We start from the raw sequence: 6,269 nt of genomic DNA, 5'->3' as shown, positions 1-6,269 counted from the left end.
ATAATATTACAATCTGAGCAGAGTTATGGGGGTGAGGGGGAGGGGAAGAGGAGAGGGAAGAGGGGAAGGAAGGGGAGAAGAGGGGAGAGGAAGAGGGAAGGGGAGAAGAGGGGAGAGGAAGAGGGAAGGGAGAAGGAAGGGGAGACGTGGGAAGGAAAGGGGAGGAAAGAGGAGAAGTGAGGAGGGAAGGGGTGAAGAGACGAAGGAAAGAGAAGTGAGGATAGAGGGGGAGAAGGGAGGAAGGAAAAAAGAAGTCAGGAGGGAAGAAGGAAGAGTGTAGGGGATTGGCTTTGAGTCGCGGAAGAGGAGGGAGGGGGGAAACAGAGATGGGAGAAGGGGGGAAACAGCGGAAGTAAAGGAGAATGGGTAGGAGAAGGAAAGAGTTGAAGTGAAAGAGACATAAGGATGTTTTTCTCGCCTTCCTCCTCCTCCTCTCCCACTCCCCCTTCCCCTCCCCCCTTTTCCCTCCCTCTTCCTCCTCCCCCTCCCTCCTCTCCTTCCCCTCCATTTCCCCCCTCTTCCTTTCAGCCCATTTTCCCTGCGTGTATATGTGTATAATAACTCAGAAACCAGTGATGGATGAGTACCATTTTAAAGAGAGGGGGCTGTTTGTCACCATGAGAGAGAGAGAGAGAGAGAGAGAGAGAGAGAGAGTCGCACAGATACACAGATCACACAGACTTTTATGGTCCTTTGTAAATGGTCCTTCCTCAGTAATTAAAGAATAAGTTACTCTCTAATTACGGAAGTTTGGGAATAGGAGAGAGAAAGAGAGAGAGGGTACGTCATCGGATGGAATGGGTTGATGTGGAAGTGGTTTACATAAATAATGCGTAAGAGAAGATTAATCAGACGTATGTAGAGATAAACTGGCAAGGAGAAGGTGCTTGGAGAAGAATATGGCACTAATTCAGTCCTGTTTTACACACACACACACACACACACACACACACACACACAGGAAACTAGGCAGAGGGGTAAACTTGAATGGCATACACTAGATATATACACATCGTCCGTCTCTCTCCTCCTCGCCTCAAGTGACCCCCATCCTTTCACAGTTTTCCCCCTTCCTCGTCTGGCTATGTTAATGAGGTGAGAGAGAGAGAGAGAGAGAGAGAGAGAGAGAGAGATGAGTTAAGGGTAGGAAAATGGTGTTGAGACGATGGTGAGTGAATTTTGGATGAGTAAATGGTTTAGAACAGCGAATGATTTATGAGTATCTAGATAGAGATAATGGAGAAAGAAAAGAAGTAGTAGTAGTAGTAATAGTAGTAGTAGTAGAAGTTTAGTGGTAGTGGTGGAGGTAGCAGTAGTAATAGCCCTAGGTTCATCTGGAATGTGAACTCAGTGGACTGCAGGCTTAAATTGTCCTCCTGCAGTCCGCTATCTTCCTTTGAGGGGATAGGGAGGGAGTTGAAGGACGTTTGTATAACCGGGCAGGTCCACAATCTAGTCCTATCAGTGCCACCACATGAAGGCCTCCTCTTCAACACCAGAGTCAATAGCAGATGCGCAAATTGGCTTTCCTTCACACCCAAGGGATATTGTTTGACGGCAGAAAGGAAATCCAGTCGCAAAGTGTCATATGCTTAGGGAAAGAAGGAAAGGAAGGAAGAAGGAAAACTCAGAATAGGTACAACGTCTTAGCCACTCACCAAGACGGTCCAAGAAGCCACTATCTTTCCAGTTCTGTCCGAGGAATACCTAAAACCGGCGAAACATAACGGGAATCCAATCTCTTATAACGTACCCGTCCCAAAGTGTTCGATTTTTCCGATACCTATTCTTCAAACCGTAGGACGATAACATTTTCCTGACCGTACATAGCTGAGAGAGAGAGAGAGAGAGAGAGAGAGAGAGAGAGAGAGAGAGAAACTTATCATCAAACTGGCGTAAGAGAAAATGGGGGCTTGATTATGCTTGTGTGTAATGGCTAATACACAGCGGGAAATTAAATAGTGGTAGTCCTGTTCTTCTTCCTCTCCTTTTCTTCTTCTTTTCTTCTTCTTCCTGTTCTTCTTCGTCTTCTTTTCTTTCTTCTTCTTCTTCTTCTTCTTCCTTGGCGCGTTGGTTGGACGTTAGGGTGTTTCTCTTGAGGTCGCTTACACTCCGTTGCGGTCGCCCTATCTCACACAGGGAAAACGGTGGCTGAGAGATAGGGTGAGGCTGTGTGTGTGTGTGTGTGTGTGTGTGTGTGTGTGTGTGTGTGTGTGTGTGTGAGAGAGAGAGAGAGAGAGAGAGAGAGAGAGAGAGAGAGAGAGAGACCTGTCCACCGCGTTGCCTGGCCTCATATATATTTATTTGGGTTTGCCGTATTTGTTCCCCGCCCGCCCTGGAGAGAGAGAGAGAGAGAGAGAGAGAGAGAGAGAGAGATACAATAAGGAAGGGGAGGGGAGAGAGGGCGCGAGAGGAAGGAGAGGAGAGGGGAGAAACAGATGGAATGGAGGGAGAGAAGGATGAGGGGCGTGGGGGAGGCGGTGTTGGAGAGGCGGTAGAGGGAGGGGAGGGGAAGGGGAAAGGCGGTGGAGGAAGGGGAGGGGAGGGGTTGGAGATGGGGGAAGGGGGGGTACCACTTTTACCCCCCTCTCCTCTCCATCAGAACAATCAAAACAATAGCCCTTCTGTCATTACCTGACCACCTGGAGGGGAGGAGAGGAGAGGAGAGGGGGTATCCGACTAGGAAGGGGAAGGGGAGAGGGAGGGGGAAGACGCGAGGGAGGAGGGGGAAGGAGGGAGAGGGGTAGGAGGAGAGGAGGAGTGAGAAGTGTAGATCTGAATGGAGAAGGATGTTGAGAGGAGGGGGAGGGGAAGGGGAGGGGGAGGAGCGCGAGAGGTAGGGGGTGGGGAGGAGCAATGGAGATGTGAATGGGGAAAGAAATGAACGGGAAAGGTATGAGGGGGAGGGAGATATCTGACTTGGGAGGAGGGAGGGGGGGGGAAGGAGAGAGAGAGAGAGAGAGGTAGGAAGAGGAGGAGGAGAAAGAAGGAGCGAGAGAGGTAGGAGGAGGAGGAGGAGGAGAAGAGATCTGAATGGAGGAGGAAGTGGAGGGGAGAAACAGGGGGAGGAGGGGGATAGATGCCCAGGGAGGGAGGGGAAAGGAAAAGGGGAGACGGAGGGGAAAGGAGAGAGAGATGGGAGGAGGAGATGAAGTCTGAATGGAGAAGGATTCGGAGGGAAGAAGTAGGGGGAAGAGGGAGTTATCTGATCGGGGAGGGAGAGAGAGGGATGAAGAGGAGGGGGGAGGGAAGAGAGGGTAGTGAGGGATAGATGCTGTGATGTGATTGGGTGAGGCAGGGGGCAGAGTGGTCCACAGATTGGCTCTCACACCAGTGTTTTTAGCCAATAACAGAGTTGGGATGGCCTTTGGGGTGGGGGTGAGGAGGGGTGTGAGGGTAAGGGTGTGGTTGTGGATGAGGGTGGGGGTGTGGACTTGTGGGCTGTGGGAAGGGTGGGTAGTGATATGAGGGTGAGAATCAGGGTGAAAGTGATGGTAAGGGTGGGTTTTTGAACATGTTGGTTGGGAGGAGAAGGGGGTGAGAGAAGGTGTATATGATGGTGGGGGTGATACGGGGTGAGGGCTAGGGAGTAGGGGTGAAGTTGAGGGTATGGTTGGGTGGGGGTGAGGGTGAGGGTTGGAGGGTTAAGAGTGGGAGTGAGGGAGTGAGGGGAGGAGAAAGTGTGGTATGGGGTGAGGGTGGGGTGATGAGGGCGGGGCAGTGTTAGCGAGACTGGCTTTGACACACACTATCACCACTGAGTAAAGCTTGTTGCCAGAGAAGGGATAGAAAAAAATATTGAACGAAATAAAACCTACAAAAGATAGACGTGCAATTTCCCGTGTCAGATAGCACATCAAAATTGTATACCCCAACTCCAGGGAGATTATATATATCTGGTATGGTGTATACTATGATACCTTTATCGTAATTGCTAACAGTATATGATTTTATTCAGTTTTTAGATCTTTCGTAGCGAGTGCCATGGCGTCTCTGTTGATTGAAAGTTTGACACCGACGGACGATTTTACTCAGCTTGTAAATTACCTCCATGAACACCTTAACTCCTTCACTCTCATTACTTATTTCCTTTTTCACTCTTGCCCTCTCCGAACGATATTTTTTTTTCATATTACGGTAGACTCCTCGAACTTACGATATTTATTCATATTACGGTAGACTCCTCGGACTGCAGGGGTTTGATACAGCCTTCATTAACATCTTCACTTCGAAAAAAATCTCCCTTACATTGGGGGGAAAAAATCGTATATAAAGCGCAAGGATATAATGGAAAAAATCGTCATCGGATTGAACGGGTTAAATACACTGCTGTCTTTTATCTTGTTTCAGTCTTTTTTTTTTTTCTTTCTATCTTTCTTCCCTCCATGCTTTGTTTTTCGTCCATCCTTTCTTTCTTTCTTCCATTCTTCCTTCCTTTCTTTTTTCTTTCTTTCTTTTTTCTTGCTACTCGCCACTGCCATGCTATTTTCCTCAGCTCACAGGAAGGCTTATGTGTCTTTAAACTTATATGACAAAACTTAGTTAATATCTGGGGAAAATTTTTTGGATCGTAAGCTAGGTGGCCGTGAGAAGGGGAGAGGGAGGGGGAGGAGGAAGGGAGAGGGAAGGGGAGGAGGAAGGGAGGGGGAAGGAGAGAGGGAGGGGGAGGGGGAGGATTGAGGTGAATGGTGGAGGTAGACAGGTAGAGAAAAAAGTATTAGATATATACAATAGATGACTACTGTAGGTGGAGGCATGAAATAATTAACAGAGACAAACGGACAGACAGACAGACAGATAGATAGATAGATAGATAGATATGTGGTAACAGATGAATTCAAGATAAACACATAGGAACAGAGAGAGAGAGAGGGAGAGGGAGGGGAGGGGGAGAGAGAGAGAGAGTCGAATCTTTAAACGGGAAGAACTACACACGAACTGAAGATAGATATGTATAACAGGTAGACAGACAGACAGATGGAAAGACAGGCAGACAGACATTCATACGAGACAGGCAAAGAGCTGTGCGTAAATACCTAGACAGGCAGGGGGGCGATGTATAAACACAGATTAATAGACTGCCAAAGACACAGAGAGAGACAGAGACTTTGTGAGAGGGTATCAAAGGGCGGTGTGAGGCGGGTGGCATGCCCTCCCGCCCTCTGTGCACACAATTGCTATCGATATCCAATAACAAGGTCACAGACTTGAATAAAAGCTTAAAATTCCAGTGTTTTCTGTTGGATTTGGGGGCCTCCTGCTTCCTGCCTGCTTTTTATACCCATCCTGCTTGCCATTCCCTTCCTGCTTCCTGTCCTTCCTGCTTCCTGTGTCCCTTTCATATCCCAACCCTTCATAACATAGCGGAGGTTATATACGTAGGTGTAAGTAGGTAGATTGATAGACCGATTGTTAGGTAGGTAGGTTGGTAGGTAGGTAGGTAGAGAGAGAGAGACGCGTTTTAACTCGTCATTTCCAGCTAGTTCACTGACTCTTTATTTTTTTTGTTGCCATATCTATATTTTTTCCTCTTATCAGATTTGCGCACACACACACACACACACACACACACACACACACACACACACACACACACACACACACATTATTCTATTTTTTCTTGTAGTTTGGCCTCACATTTTTGCTGTAGGTAACTTTTTGCAAATTTTAATACGAGTTTTAAAAGTTAGTGCGATGTCTGTGTTTGGTGTTTGTCTTGGTGGCAGTGTGTGTGTGTGTGTGTGTGTGTGTGTGTGTGTGTGTGTGTGTGTGTGTGTGTGTGTGTGTTTAAGAGAGAGAGAGGGAGAGAGAGTCAGGTAGTGTTATATATTATTTATATGTAATTTACGATCAAGAGTGTACTTTCTCCCTCCATCCGCTCCTCTCGTCTCCTCTCCTCTTCTTCCTCCTTCCTCCTCTCCTCTCCTCTCCTCTCTTCTCGTGTCCTCGCCTCTCCTCTCCTTTCCTCTCCTCTCCATTCCTTTCCTCCCTCCTTCCTTCCTTCCTTCCTTCCTTCCTTTTCTTTTTTAACCTCAGTATGACATTCTTTCCTTATTTATCACTCTTCTATTATTCCTTCCCTCACTCCCTCCCACCCTACATTTCCTCCTTCCTCTCTCTCTCTCTCTCTCTTCATTATTCACATACTTCTTACTTTCCATTCCTTCCCCTTTTCTCCTTCCCTCGTCCCCTCTCTTCCCCTCTCCCTCTTTCCTCTGTCTTTTTCTCCTCCATTGTCAGTTCCTTCCTTCCTTCCTTCCTTTTCTTTC

Source organism: Coenobita brevimanus, chromosome 61, assembly GCF_032717465.1.
Source record: "Coenobita brevimanus isolate Jiangsu-jjx chromosome 61, ASM3271746v2, whole genome shotgun sequence".
In the NCBI taxonomy this organism is placed as follows: domain Eukaryota; kingdom Metazoa; phylum Arthropoda; class Malacostraca; order Decapoda; family Coenobitidae; genus Coenobita; species Coenobita brevimanus.
Note: the sequence above shows the minus strand (reverse complement) of the source record.